The sequence below is a fragment of the Argiope bruennichi genome, chromosome 6, assembly GCF_947563725.1.
Source record: "Argiope bruennichi chromosome 6, qqArgBrue1.1, whole genome shotgun sequence".
NCBI lineage: Eukaryota > Metazoa > Arthropoda > Arachnida > Araneae > Araneidae > Argiope > Argiope bruennichi.
The window spans coordinates 14,399,036-14,422,015 of NC_079156.1; the positions used below are offsets into that span (position 1 = coordinate 14,399,036).

The 22,980-nt window shown below is 39.4% G+C and overlaps 7 non-coding genes across 7 annotated transcripts; all 7 read left to right on the top strand.

Moving 5' to 3' along the window:
- The first annotated feature begins 3,321 nt into the window (after positions 1-3,321).
- Positions 3,322-3,393, top strand: Trnad-guc (transfer RNA aspartic acid (anticodon GUC)). The gene has a single exon. It is a non-coding gene; the product is annotated as a tRNA-Asp (tRNA).
- Positions 3,394-12,352: 8,959 nt separating this feature from the next.
- Positions 12,353-12,424, top strand: Trnad-guc (transfer RNA aspartic acid (anticodon GUC)). Its single transcript has one exon. It is a non-coding gene; the product is annotated as a tRNA-Asp (tRNA).
- A 714-nt stretch (positions 12,425-13,138) lies between these two features.
- On the top strand, positions 13,139-13,210 carry Trnad-guc (transfer RNA aspartic acid (anticodon GUC)). Its single transcript has one exon. It is a non-coding gene; the product is annotated as a tRNA-Asp (tRNA).
- Positions 13,211-13,923: 713 nt separating this feature from the next.
- Trnad-guc (transfer RNA aspartic acid (anticodon GUC)) lies at positions 13,924-13,995 on the top strand. Its single transcript has one exon. It is a non-coding gene; the product is annotated as a tRNA-Asp (tRNA).
- A 1,893-nt stretch (positions 13,996-15,888) lies between these two features.
- Trnad-guc (transfer RNA aspartic acid (anticodon GUC)) lies at positions 15,889-15,960 on the top strand. Its single transcript has one exon. It is a non-coding gene; the product is annotated as a tRNA-Asp (tRNA).
- A 320-nt stretch (positions 15,961-16,280) lies between these two features.
- Positions 16,281-16,352, top strand: Trnad-guc (transfer RNA aspartic acid (anticodon GUC)). Its single transcript has one exon. It is a non-coding gene; the product is annotated as a tRNA-Asp (tRNA).
- Positions 16,353-17,065: 713 nt separating this feature from the next.
- Trnad-guc (transfer RNA aspartic acid (anticodon GUC)) lies at positions 17,066-17,137 on the top strand. The gene has a single exon. It is a non-coding gene; the product is annotated as a tRNA-Asp (tRNA).
- The last annotated feature ends 5,843 nt before the right edge of the window (positions 17,138-22,980 follow it).

The window sequence follows — 22,980 nt, forward strand, 5'->3', positions numbered from 1 at the left end:
AAGAGGAGCTACACTTCAGGGACACGAATAATACAAACCTACTTTTACATTCTCATTATCGAAAAAATTTCTACTTTTCATTACAGGTGATAGAAGTCGCGTGCTTCAAATTGAGATAACGCGTTATTAGAAAATAGTTTTGAAAAATATGATGAGTGTAGCACTGATGTTCCGACGAGTGGTAGAAGTTGAAGGAGAGCCCGCTTCCAACAGAAGCTATCTCCTGTAGATGGTTAGAAAGTAGAAGAAGTAGACATGGCTTCACATGACTGCCGTGGACTTGTTGACTTCGAGCGGAGCGGTCCGAAGGACCGTCCTCTCCAGTTGCAAGAGAGAAATGAAGCATGGCCGGGTGAAACCCGGTGAAGCAGAAGAGAGAAGGGGAGTAGGTGCGGCGGTGTCCAATCAGGAACGATTGGCTGGAGGGGTGTGGGAAAAAAGAAATGAGAGCAAATTTAATTGTTTTGCTGGGATCGAACCTGCGTCATTTGACTGGCAGTTCGATACTCAGACCACAAGGCACCGTACGACTCACTGATGTTCCGTTGTTTTCGCGGATCTAATGTGCCCTCGTTAGTATAGTGGTGAGTATCCCCCCCCCCCCTGTCAAGCGGGAGACCGGGGTTCGATTCCCCTCCGGGGAGTTAAGATTTTGACGATTTGTTTTGTTGACTCAGGTATAGTACGATAGTCCGAGAAATGAAGTTGCACCTAAGATCAGTCCCTTAGCTCACTTTTTTCTCCGCATAAAAGAATAATTTTTATACAAAGAGGAGCTACACTTCAGGGACACGAATAATACAAACCTACTTTTACATTCTCATTATCGAAAAAATTTCTACTTTTCATTACAGGTGATAGAAGTCGCGTGCTTCAAATTGAGATAACGCGTTATTAGAAAATAGTTTTGAAAAATATGATGAGTGTAGCACTGATGTTCCGTTGTTTTCGCGGATCTAATGTGTCCTCGTTAGTATAGTGGTGAGTATCCCCCCCCCCTGTCAAGCGGGAGACCGGGGTTCGATTCCCCTCCGGGGAGTTAAGATTTTGACGATTTGTTTTGTTGACTCAGGTATAGTACGATAGTCCGAGAAATGAAGTTGCACCTAAGATCAGTCCCTTAGCTCACTTTTTTCTCCGCATAAAAGAATAATTTTTATGGAAAGAGGAGCTACACTTCAGGGACACGAATAATACAAACCTACTTTTACATTCTCAATATCGAAAAAATTTCTACTTTTCATTACAGGTGATAGAAGTCCCGTTCTTCAAATTGAGATAACACGTTATTAGAAAATAGTTATGAAAAATATGATGAGTGTAGCATTGATGTTCCCGTGTTTTCGCAGATCTAATGTGTCCTCGGTAGTATAGTGGTGAGTATCCCCGCCTGTCACGCGGGAGACCTGGGTTCGATTCCCCGCCGGGGAGTGAAGATTTTGACAATTTGTTTTGTTGACTCAGGTATAGTTCGATAGTCCGAGAAATGAAGTTGCACCTAAGATCAGTCCCTTAGCTCACTTTTTTCTCCGCATAAAAGAATAATTTTTATGGAAAGAGGAGCTGCACTTCAGGGACACGAATAATACAAACCTACTTTTACATTCTCATTATCGAAAAAATTTCTACTTTTCATTACAGGTGATAGAAGTCGCGTGCTTCAAATTGAGATAACGCGTTATTAGAAAATAGTTTTGAAAAATATGATGAGTGTAGCACTGATGTTCCGTTGTTTTCGCGGATCTAATGTGTCCTCGGTAGTATAGTGGTAAGTATCCCCGCCTGTCACGCGGGAGAACAGGGTTCGATTCCCCTCCGGGGAGTTAAGATTTTGACGATTTGTTTTGTTGACTCAAGTGTAATACGATAGTCCGAGAAATGAAGTTGCACCTAAGATCAGTCCCTTAGCTCACTTTTTTCTCCGCATAAAAGACTAATTTTTATGGAAAGAGGAACTACACTGCAGGGACACGAATAATACAAACCTACTTTTACCTTCTCATTATCGAATAAATTTCTACTTTTCATTACAGGTGATAGAAGGCGCGTGCTTCAAATTGAGATAACACGTTATTAGAAAATAGTTTTGAAAAATATGATGAGTGTAGCACTGATGTTCCGTTGTTTTCGCGGATCTAATGTGTCCTCGGTAGTATAGTGGTGAGTATCCCCCCCCTGTCACGCGGGAGACCCTGCTTCGATTCCCCGCCGGGGAGTGAAGATTTTGACAATTTGTTTTGTTGACTCAGGTATAGTACGATAGTCCGAGAAATGAAGTTGCACCTAAGATCAGTCCCTTATCTCACTTTTTTCTCCGCATAAAAGACTTATTTTTATGGAAAGAGGAACTACACTTCAGGGACACGAATAATACAAACCTACTTTTACATTCTCATTAACGAAAAAATTTCTACTTTTCATTACAGGTGATAGAAGGCGCGTGCTTCAAATTGAGATAACACGTTATTAGAAAATAGTTTTGAAAAATATGATGAGTGTAGTACTGATGTTCCCTTGTTTTCGCGGATCTAATGTGTCCTCGGTAGTATAGTGGTGAGTATCCCCGCCTGTCACGCGGGAGAACGGGGTTCGATTCCCCTCCGGGGAGTTAAGATTTTGAAGATTTGTTTTGTTGACTCAAGTGTAATACGATAGTCCGAGAAATGAAGTTGCACCTAAGATCAGTAACTTAGCTCACTTTTTTCTCCGCATAAGAAGACTAATTTTTATGGAAAGAGAAACGACACTTCAGGGACACGAATAATACAAACCTACTTTTACATTCTCATTATCGAATAAATTTCTGCTTTTCATTACAGGTGATAGAAGTCGCTTGCTTCAAATTGAGAAAACTCGTTATTAGAAAATAGATTTGAAAAATATGATGAGTGTAGCACTGATGTTCCCTTGTTTTCACGGATCTAATGTGCCCTCGGTAATATATTGGTGAGTATCCCCGCCTGTCACCCGGGAGATGGGGTTTCGATTCCCCGCCGGGGAGTGAACATTTTGACAATTTGTTTTGTTGACTCAGGTATAGTACGATAGGCCGAGAAATGAAGTTGCACCTAAGATCAGTCCCTTAGCTCACTTTTTTCTCCGCATAAAAGACTAATTTTTATGGAAAGAGAAACTACACTTGAGGGAAAGGAATAATACAAACCTACTTTTACATTCTCATTATCGAAAAAATTTCTACTTTTCATTACAGGTGATAGAAGTCGCGTGCTTCAAATTGAGATAACACGTTATTAGAAAATAGTTTTGAAAAATATGATGAGTGTAGCACTGATGTTCCGTTGTTTTCGCGGATCTAATGTGTCCTCGGTAGTATAGTGGTGAGTATCCCCGCCTGTCACGCGGGAGACCGGGGTTCGATTCCCCGCCGGGGAGTGAAGATTTTGACAATTTGTATTGTTGACTCAGGTATAGTACGATAGTCCGAGAAATGAAGTTGCACCTAAGATCAGTCCCTTAGCTCACTTTTTTCTCCGCATAAAAGGCTAATTTTTATGGAAAGAGAAACTACACTTCAGGGACACGAATAATACAAACCTACTTTTACATTCTCATTATCGAAAAAATTTCTACTTTTCATTACAGGTGATAGAAGTCCCGTGCTTCAAATTGAGATAACACGTTATTAGAAAATAGTTATGAAAAATATGATGAGTGTAGCACTGATGTTCCCGTGTTTTCGCGGATCTAATGTGTCCTCGGTAGTATAGTGGTAAGTATCCCTGCCTGTCACGCGGGAGACCGGGGTTCGATTCCCCGCCGGGGAGTGAAGATTTTGACGATTTGTATTGTTGACTCAGGTATAGTACGATAGTCCGAGAAATGAAGTTGCAAATAAGATCAGTCCCTTAGCTCACTTTTTTCTCCGCATAAAAGAATAATTTTTATGGAAAGAGGAGCTACACTTCAGGGACACGAATAATACAAACCTACTTTTACATTCTCATTATCGAAAAAATTTCTACTTTTCATTACAGGTGATAGAAGTCGCGTGCTTCAAATTGAGATAACGCGTTATTAGAAAATAGTTTTGAAAAATATGATGAGTGTAGCACTGATGTTCCGTTGTTTTCGCGGATCTAATGTGTCCTCGTTAGTATAGTGGTGAGTATCCCCCCCCTGTCAAGCGGGAGACCGGGGTTCGATTCCCCTCCGGGGAGTTAAGATTTTGACGATTTGTTTTGTTGACTCAGGTATAGTACGATAGTCCGAGAAATGAAGTTGCACCTAAGATCAGTCCCTTAGCTCACTTTTTTCTCCGCATAAAAGAATAATTTTTATGGAAAGAGGAGCTACACTTCAGGGACACGAATAATACAAACCTACTTTTACATTCTCAATATCGAAAAAATTTCTACTTTTCATTACAGGTGATAGAAGTCCCGTTCTTCAAATTGAGATAACACGTTATTAGAAAATAGTTATGAAAAATATGATGAGTGTAGCATTGATGTTCCCGTGTTTTCGCAGATCTAATGTGTCCTCGGTAGTATAGTGGTGAGTATCCCCGCCTGTCACGCGGGAGACCTGGGTTCGATTCCCCGCCGGGGAGTGAAGATTTTGACAATTTGTTTTGTTGACTCAGGTATAGTTCGATAGTCCGAGAAATGAAGTTGCACCTAAGATCAGTCCCTTAGCTCACTTTTTTCTCCGCATAAAAGAATAATTTTTATGGAAAGAGGAGCTCCACTTCAGGGACACGAATAATACAAACCTACTTTTACATTCTCATTATCGAAAAAATTTCTACTTTTCATTACAGGTGATAGAAGTCGCGTGCTTCAAATTGAGATAACGCGTTATTAGAAAATAGTTTTGAAAAATATGATGAGTGTAGCACTGATGTTCCGTTGTTTTCGCGGATCTAATGTGTCCTCGGTAGTATAGTGGTGAGTATCCCCGCCTGTCACGCGGGAGAACGGGGTTCGATTCCCCTCCGGGGAGTTAAGATTTTGACGATTTGTTTTGTTGACTCAAGTGTAATACGATAGTCCGAGAAATGAAGTTGCACCTAAGATCAGTCCCTTAGCTCACTTTTTTCTCCGCATAAGAAGACTAATTTTTATGGAAAGAGAAACGACACTTCAGGGACACGAATAATACAAACCTAATTTAACATTCTCATTATCGAAAAAATTTCTACTTTTCATTACAGGTGATAGAAGTCCCGTGCTTCAAATCGAGATAACACGTTATTAGAAAATAGTTTTGAAAAATATGATGAGTGTAGCACTGATGTTCCCGTGCTTTCGTGGTTCTCATGTGTCCTCGGTAGTATAGTGGTGAGTATCCCCGCCTGTCACCCGGGAGATGGGGTTTCGATTCCCCGCCGGGGAGTGAACATTTTGACAATTTGTTTTGTTGACTCAGGTATAGTACGATAGTCAACGAAAATCGAGTTGCACCTAAGATCAGTCCCTTAGCTCACTTTTTTCTCCGCATAAAAGGCTAATTTTTATGGAAAGAGGAGATACACTTCAGGGACACGAATAATACAAACCTACTTTTATATTCTCATTATCGAATAAATTTCTACTTTTCATTACAGGTGATAGAAGTCGCGTGCTTCAAATTGAGATAACACGTTATTAGAAAATAGTTTTGAAAAATATGATGAGTGTAGCACTGATGTTTCCGTGTTTTCGTGTATCTAATGTGTCCTCGGTAGTATAGTGGTGAGTATCCCCGCCTGTCACGCTGGAGACCGGGGTTCGATTCCCCGCCGGGGAGTGAAGATTTTGACAATTTGTTTTGTTGACTCAGGTATAGTACGATAGTCCGAGAAATGAAGTTGCACCTAAGATCAGTCCCTTAGCTCACTTTTTTCTCCGCATAAAAGACTAATTTTTATGGAAAGAGGAACTACACTGCAGGGACACGAATAATACAAAACTACTTTTACCTTCTCATTATCGAATAAATTTCTACTTTTCATTACAGGTGATAGAAGGCGCGTGCTTCAAATTGAGATAACACGTTATTAGAAAATAGTTTTGAAAAATATGATGAGTGTAGCACTGATGTTCCGTTGTTTTCGCGGATCTAATGTGTCCTCGGTAGTATAGTGGTGAGTATCCCCCCCCTGTCACGCGGGAGACCCTGCTTCGATTCCCCGCCGGGGAGTGAAGATTTTGACAATTTGTTTTGTTGACTCAGGTATAGTACGATAGTCCGAGAAATGAAGTTGCACCTAAGATCAGTCCCTTATCTCACTTTTTTCTCCGCATAAAAGACTAATTTTTAAGGAAAGAGGAACTACACTTCAGGGACACGAATAATACAAACCTACTTTTACATTCTCATTATCGAAAAAATTTCTACTTTTCATTACAGGTGATAGAAGGCGCGTACTTCAAATTGAGATAACACGTTATTAGAAAATAGTTTTGAAAAATATGATGAGTGTAGTACTGATGTTCCCTTGTTTTCGCGGATCTAATGTGTCCTCGGTAGTATAGTGGTGAGTATCCCTGCCTGTCACGCGGGAGAACGGGGTTCGATTCCCCTCCGGGGAGTTAAGATTTTGACGATTTGTTTTGTTGACTCAAGTGTAATACGATAGTCCGAGAAATGAAGTTGCACCTAAGATCAGTAACTTAGCTCACTTTTTTCTCCGCATAAGAAGACTAATTTTTATGGAAAGAGAAACGACACTTCAGGGACACGAATAATACAAACCTACTTTTACATTCTCATTATCGAAAAAATTTCTACTTTTCATTACAGGTGATAGAAGTCCCGTGCTTCAAATTGAGATAACACGTTATTAGAAAATAGTTATGAAAAATATGATGAGTGTAGCACTGATGTTCCCGTGTTTTCGCGGATCTAATGTGTCCTCGGTAGTATAGTGGTAAGTATACCTGCCTGTCACGCGGGAGACCGGGGTTCGATTCCCCGCCGGGGAGTGAAGATTTTGACGATTTGTATTGTTGACTCAGGTATAGTACGATAGTCCGAGAAATGAAGTTGCAAATAAGATCAGTCCCTTAGCTCACTTTTTTCTCCGCATAAAAGAATAATTTTTATGGAAAGAGGAGCTACACTTCAGGGACACGAATAATACAAACCTACTTTTACATTCTCATTATCGAAAAAATTTCTACTTTTCATTACAGGTGATAGAAGTCGCGTGCTTCAAATTGAGATAACGCGTTATTAGAAAATAGTTTTGAAAAATATGATGAGTGTAGCACTGATGTTCCGTTGTTTTCGCGGATCTAATGTGCCCTCGTTAGTATAGTGGTGAGTATCCCCCCCCCTGTCAAGCGGGAGACCGGGGTTCGATTCCCCTCCGGGGAGTTAAGATTTTGACGATTTGTTTTGTTGACTCAGGTATAGTACGATAGTCCGAGAAATGAAGTTGCACCTAAGATCAGTCCCTTAGTTCACTTTTTTCTCCGCATAAAAGAATAATTTTTATGGAAAGAGGAGCTACACTTCAGGGACACGAATAATACAAACCTACTTTTACATTCTCATTATCGAAAAAATTTCTACTTTTCATTACAGGTGATAGAAGTCGCGTGCTTCAAATTGAGATAACGCGTTATTAGAAAATAGTTTTGAAAAATATGATGAGTGTAGCACTGATGTTCCGTTGTTTTCGCGGATCTAATGTGTCCTCGTTAGTATAGTGGTGAGTATCCCCCCCCTGTCAAGCGGGAGACCGGGGTTCGATTCCCCTCCGGGGAGTTAAGATTTTGACGATTTGTTTTGTTGACTCAGGTATAGTACGATAGTCCGAGAAATGAAGTTGCACCTAAGATCAGTCCCTTAGCTCACTTTTTTCTCCGCATAAAAGAATAATTTTTATGGAAAGAGGAGCTACACTTCAGGGACACGAATAATACAAACCTACTTTTACATTCTCAATATCGAAAAAATTTCTACTTTTCATTACAGGTGATAGAAGTCCCGTTCTTCAAATTGAGATAACACGTTATTAGAAAATAGTTATGAAAAATATGATGAGTGTAGCATTGATGTTCCCGTGTTTTCGCAGATCTAATGTGTCCTCGGCAGTATAGTGGTGAGTATCCCCGCCTGTCACGCGGGAGACCTGGGTTCGGTTCCCCGCCGGGGAGTGAAGATTTTGACAATTTGTTTTGTTGACTCAGGTATAGTTCGATAGTCCGAGAAATGAAGTTGCACCTAAGATCAGTCCCTTAGCTCACTTTTTTCTCCGCATAAAAGAATAATTTTTATGGAAAGAGGAGCTGCACTTCAGGGACACGAATAATACAAACCTACCTTTACATTCTCATTATCGAAAAAATTTCTACTTTTCATTACAGGTGATAGAAGTCGCGTGCTTCAAATTGAGATAACGCGTTATTAGAAAATAGTTTTGAAAAATATGATGAGTGTAGCACTGATGTTCCGTTGTTTTCGCGGATCTAATGTGTCCTCGGTAGTATAGTGGTAAGTATCCCCGCCTGTCACGCGGGAGAACAGGGTTCGATTCCCCTCCGGGGAGTTAAGATTTTGACGATTTGTTTTGTTGACTCAAGTGTAATACGATAGTCCGAGAAATGAAGTTGCACCTAAGATCAGTCCCTTAGCTCACTTTTTTCTCCGCATAAGAAGACTAATTTTTATGGAAAGAGAAACGACACTTCTGGGACACGAATAATACAAACCTAATTTAACATTCTCATTATCGAAAAAATTTCTACTTTTCATTACAGGTGATAGAAGTCCCGTGCTTCAAATCGAGATAACACGTTATTAGAAAATAGTTTTGAAAAATATGATGAGTGTAGCACTGATGTTCCCGTGCTTTCGTGGTTCTCATGTGTCCTCGGTAGTATAGTGGTGAGTATCCCCGCCTGTCACCCGGGAGATGGGGTTTCGATTCCCCGCCGGGGAGTGAACATTTTGACAATTTGTTTTGTTGACTCAGGTATAGTACGATAGTCAACGAAAATCGAGTTGCACCTAAGATCAGTCCCTTAGCTCACTTTTTTCTCCGCATAAAAGGCTAATTTTTATGGAAAGAGGAGATACACTTCAGGGACACGAATAATACAAACCTACTTTTATATTCTCATTATCGAATAAATTTCTACTTTTCATTACAGGTGATAGAAGTCGCGTGCTTCAAATTGAGATAACACGTTATTAGAAAATAGTTTTGAAAAATATGATGAGTGTAGCACTGATGTTTCCGTGTTTTCGTGTATCTAATGTGTCCTCGGTAGTATAGTGGTGAGTATCCCCGCCTGTCACGCTGGAGACCGGGGTTCGATTCCCCGCCGGGGAGTGAAGATTTTGACAATTTGTTTTGTTGACTCAGGTATAGTACGATAGTCCGAGAAATGAAGTTGCACCTAAGATCAGTCCCTTAGCTCACTTTTTTCTCCGCATAAAAGACTAATTTTTATGGAAAGAGGAACTACACTGCAGGGACACGAATAATACAAACCTACTTTTACCTTCTCATTATCGAATAAATTTCTACTTTTCATTACAGGTGATAGAAGGCGCGTGCTTCAAATTGAGATAACACGTTATTAGAAAATAGTTTTGAAAAATATGATGAGTGTAGCACTGATGTTCCGTTGTTTTCGCGGATCTAATGTGTCCTCGGTAGTATAGTGGTGAGTATCCCCCCCCTGTCACGCGGGAGACCCTGCTTCGATTCCCCGCCGGGGAGTGAAGATTTTGACAATTTGTTTTGTTGACTCAGGTATAGTACGATAGTCCGAGAAATGAAGTTGCACCTAAGATCAGTCCCTTATCTCACTTTTTTCTCCGCATAAAAGACTAATTTTTATGGAAAGAGGAACTACACTTCAGGGACACGAATAATACAAACCTACTTTTACATTCTCATTATCGAAAAAATTTCTACTTTTCATTACAGGTGATAGAAGGCGCGTGCTTCAAATTGAGATAACACGTTATTAGAAAATAGTTTTGAAAAATATGATGAGTGTAGTACTGATGTTCCCTTGTTTTCGCGGATCTAATGTGTCCTCGGTAGTATAGTGGTGAGTATCCCCGCCTGTCACGCGGGAGAACGGGGTTCGATTCCCCTCCGGGGAGTTAAGATTTTGACGATTTGTTTTGTTGACTCAAGTGTAATACGATAGTCCGAGAAATGAAGTTGCACCTAAGATCAGTAACTTAGCTCACTTTTTTCTCCGCATAAGAAGACTAATTTTTATGGAAAGAGAAACGACACTTCAGGGACACGAATAATACAAACCTAATTTAACATTCTCATTATCGAAAAAATTTCTACTTTTCATTACAGGTGATAGAAGTCCCGTGCTTCAAATCGAGATAACACGTTATTAGAAAATAGTTTTGAAAAATATGATGAGTGTAGCACTGATGTTCCCGTGCTTTCGTGGTTCTCATGTGTCCTCGGTAGTATAGTGGTGAGTATCCCCGCCTGTCACCCGGGAGATGGGGTTTCGATTCCCCGCCGGGGAGTGAACATTTTGACAATTTGTTTTGTTGACTCAGGTATAGTACGATAGTCAACGAAAATCGAGTTGCACCTAAGATCAGTCCCTTAGCTCACTTTTTTCTCCGCATAAAAGGCTAATTTTTATGGAAAGAGGAGATACACTTCAGGGACACGAATAATACAAACCTACTTTTATATTCTCATTATCGAATAAATTTCTACTTTTCATTACAGGTGATAGAAGTCGCGTGCTTCAAATTGAGATAACACGTTATTAGAAAATAGTTTTGAAAAATATGATGAGTGTAGCACTGATGTTTCCGTGTTTTCGTGTATCTAATGTGTCCTCGGTAGTATAGTGGTGAGTATCCCCGCCTGTCACGCTGGAGACCGGGGTTCGATTCCCCGCCGGGGAGTGAAGATTTTGACAATTTGTTTTGTTGACTCAGGTATAGTACGATAGTCCGAGAAATGAAGTTGCACCTAAGATCAGTCCCTTAGCTCACTTTTTTCTCCGCATAAAAGACTAATTTTTATGGAAAGAGGAACTACACTGCAGGGACACGAATAATACAAACCTACTTTTACCTTCTCATTATCGAATAAATTTCTACTTTTCATTACAGGTGATAGAAGGCGCGTGCTTCAAATTGAGATAACACGTTATTAGAAAATAGTTTTGAAAAATATGATGAGTGTAGCACTGATGTTCCGTTGTTTTCGCGGATCTAATGTGTCCTCGGTAGTATAGTGGTGAGTATCCCCCCCCTGTCACGCGGGAGACCCTGCTTCGATTCCCCGCCGGGGAGTGAAGATTTTGACAATTTGTTTTGTTGACTCAGGTATAGTACGATAGTCCGAGAAATGAAGTTGCACCTAAGATCAGTCCCTTATCTCACTTTTTTCTCCGCATAAAAGACTAATTTTTATGGAAAGAGGAACTACACTTCAGGGACACGAATAATACAAACCTACTTTTACATTCTCATTATCGAAAAAATTTCTACTTTTCATTACAGGTGATAGAAGGCGCGTGCTTCAAATTGAGATAACACGTTATTAGAAAATAGTTTTGAAAAATATGATGAGTGTAGTACTGATGTTCCCTTGTTTTCGCGGATCTAATGTGTCCTCGGTAGTATAGTGGTGAGTATCCCCGCCTGTCACGCGGGAGAACGGGGTTCGATTCCCCTCCGGGGAGTTAAGATTTTGACGATTTGTTTTGTTGACTCAAGTGTAATACGATAGTCCGAGAAATGAAGTTGCACCTAAGATCAGTAACTTAGCTCACTTTTTTCTCCGCATAAGAAGACTAATTTTTATGGAAAGAGAAACGACACTTCAGGGACACGAATAATACAAACCTACTTTTACATTCTCATTATCGAATAAATTTCTACTTTTCATTACAGGTGATGGAAGTCGCTTGCTTCAAATTGAGAAAACTCGTTATTAGAAAATAGATTTGAAAAATATGATGAGTGTAGCACTGATGTTCCCTTGTTTTCACGGATCTAATGTGCCCTCGGTAGTATATTGGTGAGTATCCCCGCCTGTCACCCGGGAGATGGGGTTTCGATTCCCCGCCGGGGAGTGAACATTTTGACAATTTGTTTTGTTGACTCAGATATAGTACGATAGTCCGAGAAATGAAGTTGCAAATAAGATCAGTCCCTTAGCTCACTTTTTTCTCCGCATAAAAGAATAATTTTTATGGAAAGAGGAGCTACACTTCAGGGACACGAATAATACAAACCTACTTTTACATTCTCATTATCGAAAAAATTTCTACTTTTCATTACAGTTGATAGAAGTCGCGTGCTTCAAATTGAGATAACACGTTATTAGAAAATAGTTTTGAAAAATATGATGAGTGTAGCACTGATGTTCCGTTGTTTTCGCGGATCTAATGTATCCTCGGTAGTATAGTGGTAAGTATCCCCGCCTGTCACGCGGGAGACCGGGGTTCGATTCCCCGCCGGGGAGTGAAGATTTTGATGATTTGTATTGTTGACTCAGATATAGTACGATAGTCCGAGAAATGAAGTTGCAAATAAGATCAGTCCCTTAGCTCACTTTTTTCTCCGCATAAAAGAATAATTTTTATGGAAAGAGGAGCTACACTTCAGGGACACGAATAATACAAACCTACTTTTACATTCTCATTATCGAAAAAATTTCTACTTTTCATTACAGGTGATAGAAGTCGCGTGCTTCAAATTCAGATAACGCGTTATTAGAAAATAGTTTTGAAAAATCTGATGAGTGTAGCACTGATGTTCCGTTGTTTTCGCGGATCTAATGTGTCCTCGTTAGTATAGTGGTGAGTATCCCCCCCCCTGTCAAGCGGGAGACCGGGGTTCGATTCCCCTCCGGGGAGTTAAGATTTTGACGATTTGTTTTGTTGACTCAGGTATAGTACGATAGTCCGAGAAATGAAGTTGCACCTAAGATCAGTCCCTTAGCTCACTTTTTTCTCCGCATAAAAGAATAATTTTTATGGAAAGAGGAGCTACACTTCAGGGACACGAATAATACAAACCTACTTTTACATTCTCAATATCGAAAAAATTTCTACTTTTCATTACAGGTGATAGAAGTCCCGTGCTTCAAATTGAGATAACACGTTATTAGAAAATAGTTATGAAAAATATGATGAGTGTAGCATTGATGTTCCCGTGTTTTCGCAGATCTAATGTGTCCTCGGTAGTATAGTGGTGAGTATCCCCGCCTGTCACGCGGGAGACCGGGGTTCGATTCCCCGCCGGGGAGTGAAGATTTTGACAATTTGTTTTGTTGACTCAGGTATAGTACGATAGTCCGAGAAATGAAGTTGCACCTAAGATCAGTCCCTTAGCTCACTTTTTTCTCCGCATAAAAGAATAATTTTGATAGAAAGAGGAGCTACACTTCAGGGACACGAATAATACAAACCTACTTTTACATTCTCATTATCGAAAAAATTTCTACTTTTCATTACAGGTGATAGAAGTCGCGTGCTTCAAATTGAGATAACGCGTTATTAGAAAATAGTTTTGAAAAATATGATGAGTGTAGCACTGATGTTCCGTTGTTTTAGCGGATCTAATGTGTCCTCGGTAGTATAGTGGTGAGTATCCCCGCCTGTCACGCGGGAGAACGGGGTTCGATTCCCCTCCGGGGAGTTAAGATTTTGACGATTTGTTTTGTTGACTCAAGTGTAATACGATAGTCCGAGAAATGAAGTTGCACCTAAGATCAGTCCCTTAGCTAACTTTTTTCTCCGCATAAGAAGACTAATTTTTATGGAAAGAGAAACGACACTTCAGGGACACGAATAATACAAACCTACTTTTACATTCTCATTATCGAATAAATTTCTACTTTTCATTACAGGTGATAGAAGTCGCTTGCTTCAAATTGAGAAAACTCGTTATTAGAAAATAGATTTGAAAAATATGATGAGTGTAGCATTGATGTTCCCGTGTTTTCGCAGATCTAATGTGTCCTCGGTAGTATAGTGGTGAGTATCCCCGCCTGTCACGCGGGAGACCGGGGTTCGATTCCCCGCCGGGGAGTGAAGATTTTGACAATTTGTTTTGTTGACTCAGGTATAGTACGATAGTCCGAGAAATGAAGTTGCACCTAAGATCAGTCCCTTAGCTCACTTTTTTCTCCGCATAAAAGAATAATTTTTATGGAAAGAGGAGCTACACTTCAGGGACACGAATAATACAAACCTACTTTTACATTCTCATTATCGAAAAAATTTCTACTTTTCATTACAGGTGATAGAAGTCGCGTGCTTCAAATTGAGATAACGCGTTATTAGAAAATAGTTTTGAAAAATATGATGAGTGTAGCACTGATGTTCCGTTGTTTTCGCGGATCTAATGTGTCCTCGTTAGTATAGTGGTGAGTATCCCCCCCCTGTCAAGAGGGAGACCGGGGTTCGATTCCCCTCCGGGGAGTTCAGATTTTGACGATTTGTTTTGTTGACTCAGGTGTAATACGATAGTCCGAGAAATGAAGTTGCACCTAAGATCAGTCCCTTAGCTCACTTTTTTCTCCGCATAAAAGGCTAATTTTTATGGAAAGAGGAGATACACTTCAGGGACACGAATAATACAAACCTAATTTTACATTCTCATTATCGAAAAAATTTCTACTTTTCATTACAGGTGATAGAAGTCCCGTGCTTCAAATTGAGATAACACGTTATTAGAAAATAGTTATGAAAAATATGATCAGTATAGCATTGATGTTCCCGTGTTTTCGCAGATCTAATGTGTCCTCGGTAGTATAGTGGTGAGTATCCCCCCCCCTGTCAAGCGGGAGACCGGGGTTCGATTCCCCTCCGGGGAGTTAAGATTTTGACGATTTGTTTTGTTGACTCGGGTGTAATACGATAGTCCGAGAAATGAAGTTGCACCTAAGATCAGTCCCTTAGCTCACTTTTTTCTCCGCATAAAAGGCTAATTTTTATGGAAAGAGGAGATACACTTCAGGGACACGAATAATACAAACCTAATTTTACATTCTCATTATCGAAAAAATTTCTACTTTTCATTACAGGTGATAGAAGTCCCGTGCTTCAAATTGAGATAACACGTTATTAGAAAATAGTTATGAAAAATATGATGAGTGTAGCATTGATGTTCCCGTGTTTTCGCAGATCTAATGTGTCCTCGTTAGTATAGTGGTGAGTATCCCCCCCCTGTCAAGAGGGAGACCGGGGTTCGATTCCCCTCCGGGGAGTTCAGATTTTGACGATTTGTTTTGTTGACTCAGGTGTAATACGATAGTCCGAGAAATGAAGTTGCACCTAAGATCAGTCCCTTAGCTCACTTTTTTCTCCGCATAAAAGGCTAATTTTTATGGAAAGAGGAGATACACTTCAGGGACACGAATAATACAAACCTAATTTTACATTCTCATTATCGAAAAAATTTCTAATTTCATTACAGGTGATAGAAGTCCCGTGCTTCAAATTGAGATAACGCGTTATTAGAAAATAGTTATGAATAATATGATGAGTATAGCATTGATGTTCCCGTGTTTTCGCAGATCTAATGTGTCCTCGTTAGTATAGTGGTGAGTATCCCCCCCCCTGTCAAGAGGGAGACCGGGGTTCGATTCCCCTCCGGGGAGTTCAGATTTTGACGATTTGTTTTGTTGACTCGGGTGTAATACGATAGTCCGAGAAATGAAGTTGCACCTAAGATCAGTCCCTTAGCTCACTTTTTTCTCCGCATAAAAGGCTAATTTTTATGGAAAGAGGAGATACACTTCAGGGACACGAATAATACAAACCTAATTTTACATTCTCATTATCGAAAAAATTTCTACTTTTCATTACAGGTGATAGAAGTCCCGTGCTTCAAATTGAGATAACACGTTATTAGAAAATAGTTATGAAAAATATGATGAGTGTAGCATTGATGTTCCCGTGTTTTCGCAGATCTAATGTGTCCTCGGTAGTATAGTGGTGAGTATCCCCGCCTGTCACGCGGGAGACCGGGGTTCGATTCCCCGCCGGGGAGTGAAGACTTTGACGATTTGTTTTGTTGACTCAGGTATAGTACGATAGTCCGAGAAATGAAGTTGCAAATAAGATCAGTCCCTTAGCTCACTTTTTTCTCCGCATAAAAGGCTAATTTTTATGGAAAGAGGAGATACACTTCAGGGACACGAATAATACAAACCTAATTTTACATTCTCATTATCGAATAAATTTCTACTTTTCATTACAGGTGATAGAAGTCCCGTGCTTCAAATTGAGATAACACGTTATTAGAAAATAGTTATGAAAAATATGATGAGTGTAGCATTGATGGTCCCGTGTTTTCGCAGATCTAATGTGTCCTCGGTAGTATAGTGGTGAGTATCCCCGCCTGTCACGCGGGAGACCGGGGTTCGATTCCCCGCCGGGGAGTGAAGATTTTGACAATTTGTTTTGTTGACTCAGGTATAGTACGATAGTCCGAGAAATGAAGTTGCACCTAAGATCAGTCCCTTAGCTCACTTTTTTCTCCGCATAAAAGAATAATTTTTATGGAAAGAGGAGCTACACTTCAGGGACACGAATAATACAAACCTACTTTTACATTCTCATTATCGAAAAAATTTCTACTTTTCATTACAGGTGATAGAAGTCGCGTGCTTCAAATTGAGATAACGCGTTATTAGAAAATAGTTTTGAAAAATATGATGAGTGTAGCACTGATGTTCCGTTGTTTTCGCGGATCTAATGTGTCCTCGTTAGTATAGTGGTGAGTATCCCCCCCCTGTCAAGCGGGAGACCGGGGTTCGATTCCCCTCCGGGGAGTTAAGATTTTGACGATTTGTTTTGTTGACTCAGGTGTAATACGATAGTCCGAGAAATGAAGTTGCACCTAAGATCAGTCCCTTAGCTCACTTTTTTCTCCGCATAAAAGGCTAATTTTTATGGAAAGAGGAGATACACTTCAGGGACACGAATAATACAAACCTAATTTTACATTCTCATTATCGAAAAAATTTCTACTTTTCATTACAGGTGATAGAAGTCCCGTGCTTCAAATTGAGATAACACGTTATTAGAAAATAGTTATGAAAAATATGATGAGTGTAGCATTGATGTTCCCGTGTTTTCGCGGATCTAATGTGTCCTCGGTAGTATAGTGGTGAGTATCCCCGCCTGTCACGCGGGAGACCGGGGTTCGATTCCCCGCCGGGGAGTGAAGAGTTTGACAATTTGTTTTGTTGACTCAGGTATAGTACGATAGTCCGAGAAATGGAGTTGCACCTAAGATCAGTCCCTTAGCTCACTTTTTTCTCCGCATAAAAGAATAATTTTTATGGAAAGAGGAGATACACTTCAGGGACACGAATAATACAAACCTACTTTTACATTCTCATTATCGAAAAAACTTCTACTTTTCATTACAGGTGATAGAAATCGCGTGTTTCAAATTGAGATAACGCGTTATTAGAAAATAGTTTTGAAAAATATGATGAGTGTAGCACTGATGTTCCGTTGCTTTCGCGGATCTAATGTGTCCTCGTTAGTATAGTGGTGAGTATCCCCCCCTGTCAAGCGGGAGACCGGGGTTCAATTCCTCTCCGGGGAGTTAAGATTTTGACGATTTGTTTTGTTGACTCAGGTGTAATACGATAGTCCGAGAAATGAAGTTGCACCTAAGATCAGTCCCTTAGCTCACTTTTTTCTCCGCATAAAAGACTAATTTTTATGGAAAGAGGAGCTACACTTCAGGGACACGAATAATACAAACCTACTTTTACATTCTAATTAAAGAAAAAATTTCTACTTTTCATTACAGATGATAGAAGTCGCTTGCTTGAAATTGAGATAACACGTTATTAGAAAATAGTTTTGAAAAATTTGATGAGTATAGCACTGATGTTCCCGTGTTTTCACGGATCTAATGTGTCCTCGGTAGTATAGTGGTGAGTATCCCCGCCTGTCACGCGGGAGAACCGTGGTTCGATTCCCCGCCGGCGAGTGAATATTTTGACGATTTGTTTTGTTGACTCAGGTGTAATACGATAGTCCGAGAAATGAAGTTGCACCTAAGATCAGTCCCTTAGCTCACTTTTTTCTCCGCGTAAAAGACTAATTTTTATGGAAAGAGGAGCTATACTTCATGAACACGAATAATCCAAACCTACTTTTACATTCTCATTATCGAATTAATTTCTGCTTTTCATTACAGGTGATAGAAGTCGCGTGATTGAAATTGAGATATTACGTTAATAGAAAATAGTTTTGAAAGATATGATGAGTGTAGCAGTGATGACCCCGTCTTTTCGCGTATCCAATGTGTCCTCGGTAGTATAGTTTTTGAGTATCCCCAACTGTCACTTGGGAGACCAGGGTTCGATTCCCCGCCGGGAAGTGAAAGTTTTCAAATTTCTTTTTTTTTAACTGAGGTATAGTACGATGATATGACAAATGAAGTTGCACCTAAGACCAGTCCCTTAGCTCACTTTATTCTCCGCATAAAAGACTAATTTTTATGGAAAGAGGAGCTATACTTCATGAACACGAATAATCCAAACCTACTTTTACATTCTCATTATCGAATTAATTACTGCTTTTCATTACAGGTGATAGAAGTCGCGTGATTGAAATTGAGATATTACGTTAATAGAAAATAGTTTTGAAAAATATGATGAGTGTAGCACTGATGACCCCGTCTTTTCGCGTATCCAATGTGTCCTCGGTAGTATAGTTTTTGAGTATCCCCAACTGTCACTTGGGAGACCAGGGTTCGATTCCCCGCCGGGAAGTGAAAGTTTTCAAATTTCTTTTTTTTTAACTGAGGTATAGTACGATGATATGACAAATGAAGTTGCACCTAAGACCAGTCCCTTAGCTCACTTTATTCTCCGCATAAAAGACTAATTTTTATGGAAAGAGGAGCTATACTTCATGAACACGAATAATCCAAACCTACTTTTACATTCTCATTATCGAATTAATTTCTGCTTTTCATTACAGGTGATAGAAGTCGCGTGATTGAAATTGAGATATTACGTTAATAGAAAATAGTTTTGAAAAATATGATGAGTGTAGCACTGATGACCCCGTCTTTTCGCGTATCCAATGTGTCCTCGGTAGTATAGTTTTTGAGTATCCCCAACTGTCACTTGGGAGACCAGGGTTCGATTCCCCGCCGGGAAGTGAAAGTTTTCAAATTTCTTTTTTTTTAACTGAGGTATAGTACGATGATATGACAAATGAAGTTGCACCTAAGACCAGTCCCTTAGCTCACTTTATTCTCCGCATAAAAGACTAATTTTTATGGAAAGAGGAGCTATACTTCATGAACACGAATAATCCAAACCTACTTTTACATTCTCATTATCGAATTAATTTCTGCTTTTCATTACAGGTGATAGAAGTCGCGTGATTGAAATTGAGATATTACGTTAATAGAAAATAGTTTTGAAAAATATGATGAGTGTAGCACTGATGACCCCGTCTTTTCGCGTATCCAATGTGTCCTCGGTAGTATAGTTTTTGAGTATCCCCAACTGTCACTTGGGAGACCAGGGTTCGATTCCCCGCCGGGAAGTGAAAGTTTTCAAATTTCTTTTTTTTTTAACTGAGGTATAGTACGATGATATGACAAATGAAGTTGCACCTAAGACCAGTCCCTTAGCTCACTTTATTCTCCGCATAAAAGACTAATTTTTATGGAAAGAGGAGCTATACTTCATGAACACGAATAATCCAAACCTACTTTTACATTCTCATTATCGAATTAATTTCTGCTTTTCATTACAGGTGATAGAAGTCGCGTGATTGAAATTTAGATATTACGTTAATAGAAAATAGTTTTGAAAGATATGATGAGTGTAGCAGTGATGACCCCGTCTTTTCGCGTATCCAATGTGTCCTCGGTAGTATAGTTTTTGAGTATCCCCAACTGTCACGCGGGAGACCAGGGTTCGATTCCCCGCCGGGAAGTGAAAGTTTTCAAATTTCTTTTTTTTTAACTGAGGTATAGTACGATGATATGACAAATGAAGTTGCACCTAAGACCAGTCCCTTAGCTCACTTTATTCTCCGCATAAAAGACTAATTTTTATGGAAAGGAAGCTATACTTCATGAACACGAATAATCCAAACCTACTTTTTCATTCTCATTATCGAATTAATTTCTGCTTTTCATTACAGGTGATAGAAGTCTCGTGATTGAAATTGAGATATTACGTTAATAGAAAATAGTTTTGAAAAATATGATGATTGTAGCACTGATGTTCCCGTCTTTTCGCGTATCCAATGTGTCCTCTGTAGTATAGTTTTTGAGTATCCCCAACTGTCACGAGGGAGACCAGGGTTCGATTCCCCGCCGGGAAGTGAAAGTTTTCAAATTTCTTTTTTTTTAACTGAGGTATAGTACGATGATATTACAAATGAAGTTGCACCTAAGACCAGTCCCTTAGCTCACTTTATTCTCCGCATAAAAGACTAATTTTTATGGAAAGGAAGCTATACTTCATGAACACGAATAATCCAAACCTACTTTTTCATTCTCATTATCGAATTAATTTCTGCTTTTCATTACAGGTGATAGAAGTCTCGTGATTGAAATTGAGATATTACGTTAATAGAAAATAGTTTTGAAAAATATGATGAGTGTAGCAGTGATGACCCCGTCTTTTCGCGTATCCAATGTGTCCTCGGTAGTATAGTTTTTGAGTATCCCCAACTGTCACTTGGGAGACCAGGGTTCGATTCCCCGCCGGGAAGTGAAAGTTTTCAAATTTCTTTTTTTTTAACTGAGGTATAGTACGATGATATGACAAATGAAGTTGCACCTAAGACCAGTCCCTTAGCTCACTTTATTCTCCGCATAAAAGACTAATTTTTATGGAAAGGAAGCTATACTTCATGAACACGAATTATCCAAACCTACTTTTTCATTCTCATTATCGAATTAATTTCTGCTTTTCATTACAGGTGATAGAAGTCTCGTGATTGAAATTGAGATATTACGTTAATAGAAAATAGTTTTGAAAAATATGATGAGTGTAGCACTGATGACCCCGTCTTTTCGCGTATCCAATGTGTCCTCGGTAGTATAGTTTTTGAGTATCCCCAACTGTCACGCGGGAGACCAGGGTTCGATTCCCCGCCGGGAAGTGAAAGTTTTCAAATTTCTTTTTTTTTAACTGAGGTATAGTACGATGATATGACAAATGAAGTTGCACCTAAGACCAGTCCCTTAGCTCACTTTATTCTCCGCATAAAAGACTAATTTTTATGGAAAGGAAGCTATACTTCATGAACACGAATTATCCAAACCTACTTTTTCATTCTCATTATCGAATTAATTTCTGCTTTTCATTACAGGTGATAGAAGTCTCGTGATTGAAATTGAGATATTACGTTAATAGAAAATAGTTTTGAAAAATATGATGAGTGTAGCACTGATGACCCCGTCTTTTCGCGTATCCAATGTGTCCTCGGTAGTATAGTTTTTGAGTATCCCCAACTGTCACGCGGGAGACCAGGGTTCGATTCCCCGCCGGGAAGTGAAAGTTTTCAAATTTCTTTTTTTTTAACTGAGGTATAGTACGATGATATGACAAATGAAGTTGCACCTAAGACCAGTCCCTTAGCTCACTTTATTCTCCGCATAAAAGACTAATTTTTATGGAAAGGAAGCTATACTTCATGAACACGAATTATCCAAACCTACTTTTTCATTCTCATTATCGAATTAATTTCTGCTTTTCATTACAGGTGATAGAAGTCTCGTGATTGAAATTGAGATATTACGTTAATAGAAAATAGTTTTGAAAAATATGATGAGTGTAGCACTGATGACCCCGTCTTTTCGCGTATCCAATGTGTCCTCGGTAGTATAGTTTTTGAGTATCCCCAACTGTCACGCGGGAGACCAGGGTTCGATTCCCCGCCGGGAAGTGAAAGTTTTCAAATTTCTTTTTTTTTAACTGAGGTATAGTACGATGATATGACAAATGAAGTTGCACCTAAGACCAGTCCCTTAGCTCACTTTATTCTCCGCATAAAAGACTAATTTTTATGGAAAGGAAGCTATACTTCATGAACACGAATTATCCAAACCTACTTTTTCATTCTCATTATCGAATTAATTTCTGCTTTTCATTACAGGTGATAGAAGTCTCGTGATTGAAATTGAGATATTACGTTAATAGAAAATAGTTTTGAAAAATATGATGAGTGTAGCACTGATGACCCCGTCTTTTCGCGTATCCAATGTGTCCTCGGTAGTATAGTTTTTGAGTATCCCCAACTGTCACGCGGGAGACCAGGGTTCGATTCCCCGCCGGGAAGTGAAAGTTTTCAAATTTCTTTTTTTTTAACTGAGGTATAGTACGATGATATGACAAATGAAGTTGCACCTAAGACCAGTCCCTTAGCTCACTTTATTCTCCGCATAAAAGACTAATTTTTATGGAAAGGAAGCTATACTTCATGAACACGAATTATCCAAACCTACTTTTTCATTCTCATTATCGAATTAATTTCTGCTTTTCATTACAGGTGATAGAAGTCTCGTGATTGAAATTGAGATATTACGTTAATAGAAAATAGTTTTGAAAAATATGATGAGTGTAGCACTGATGACCCCGTCTTTTCGCGTATCCAATGTGTCCTCGGTAGTATAGTTTTTGAGTATCCCCAACTGTCACGCGGGAGACCAGGGTTCGATTCCCCGCCGGGAAGTGAAAGTTTTCAAATTTCTTTTTTTTTAACTGAGGTATAGTACGATGATATGACAAATGAAGTTGCACCTAAGACCAGTCCCTTAGCTCACTTTATTCTCCGCATAAAAGACTAATTTTTATGGAAAGGAAGCTATACTTCATGAACACGAATAATCCAAACCTACTTTTTCATTCTCATTATCGAATTAATTTCTGCTTTTCATTACAGGTGATAGAAGTCTCGTGATTGAAATTGAGATATTACGTTAATAGAAAATAGTTTTGAAAAATATGATGATTGTAGCACTGATGTTCCCGTCTTTTCGCGTATCCAATGTGTCCTCTGTAGTATAGTT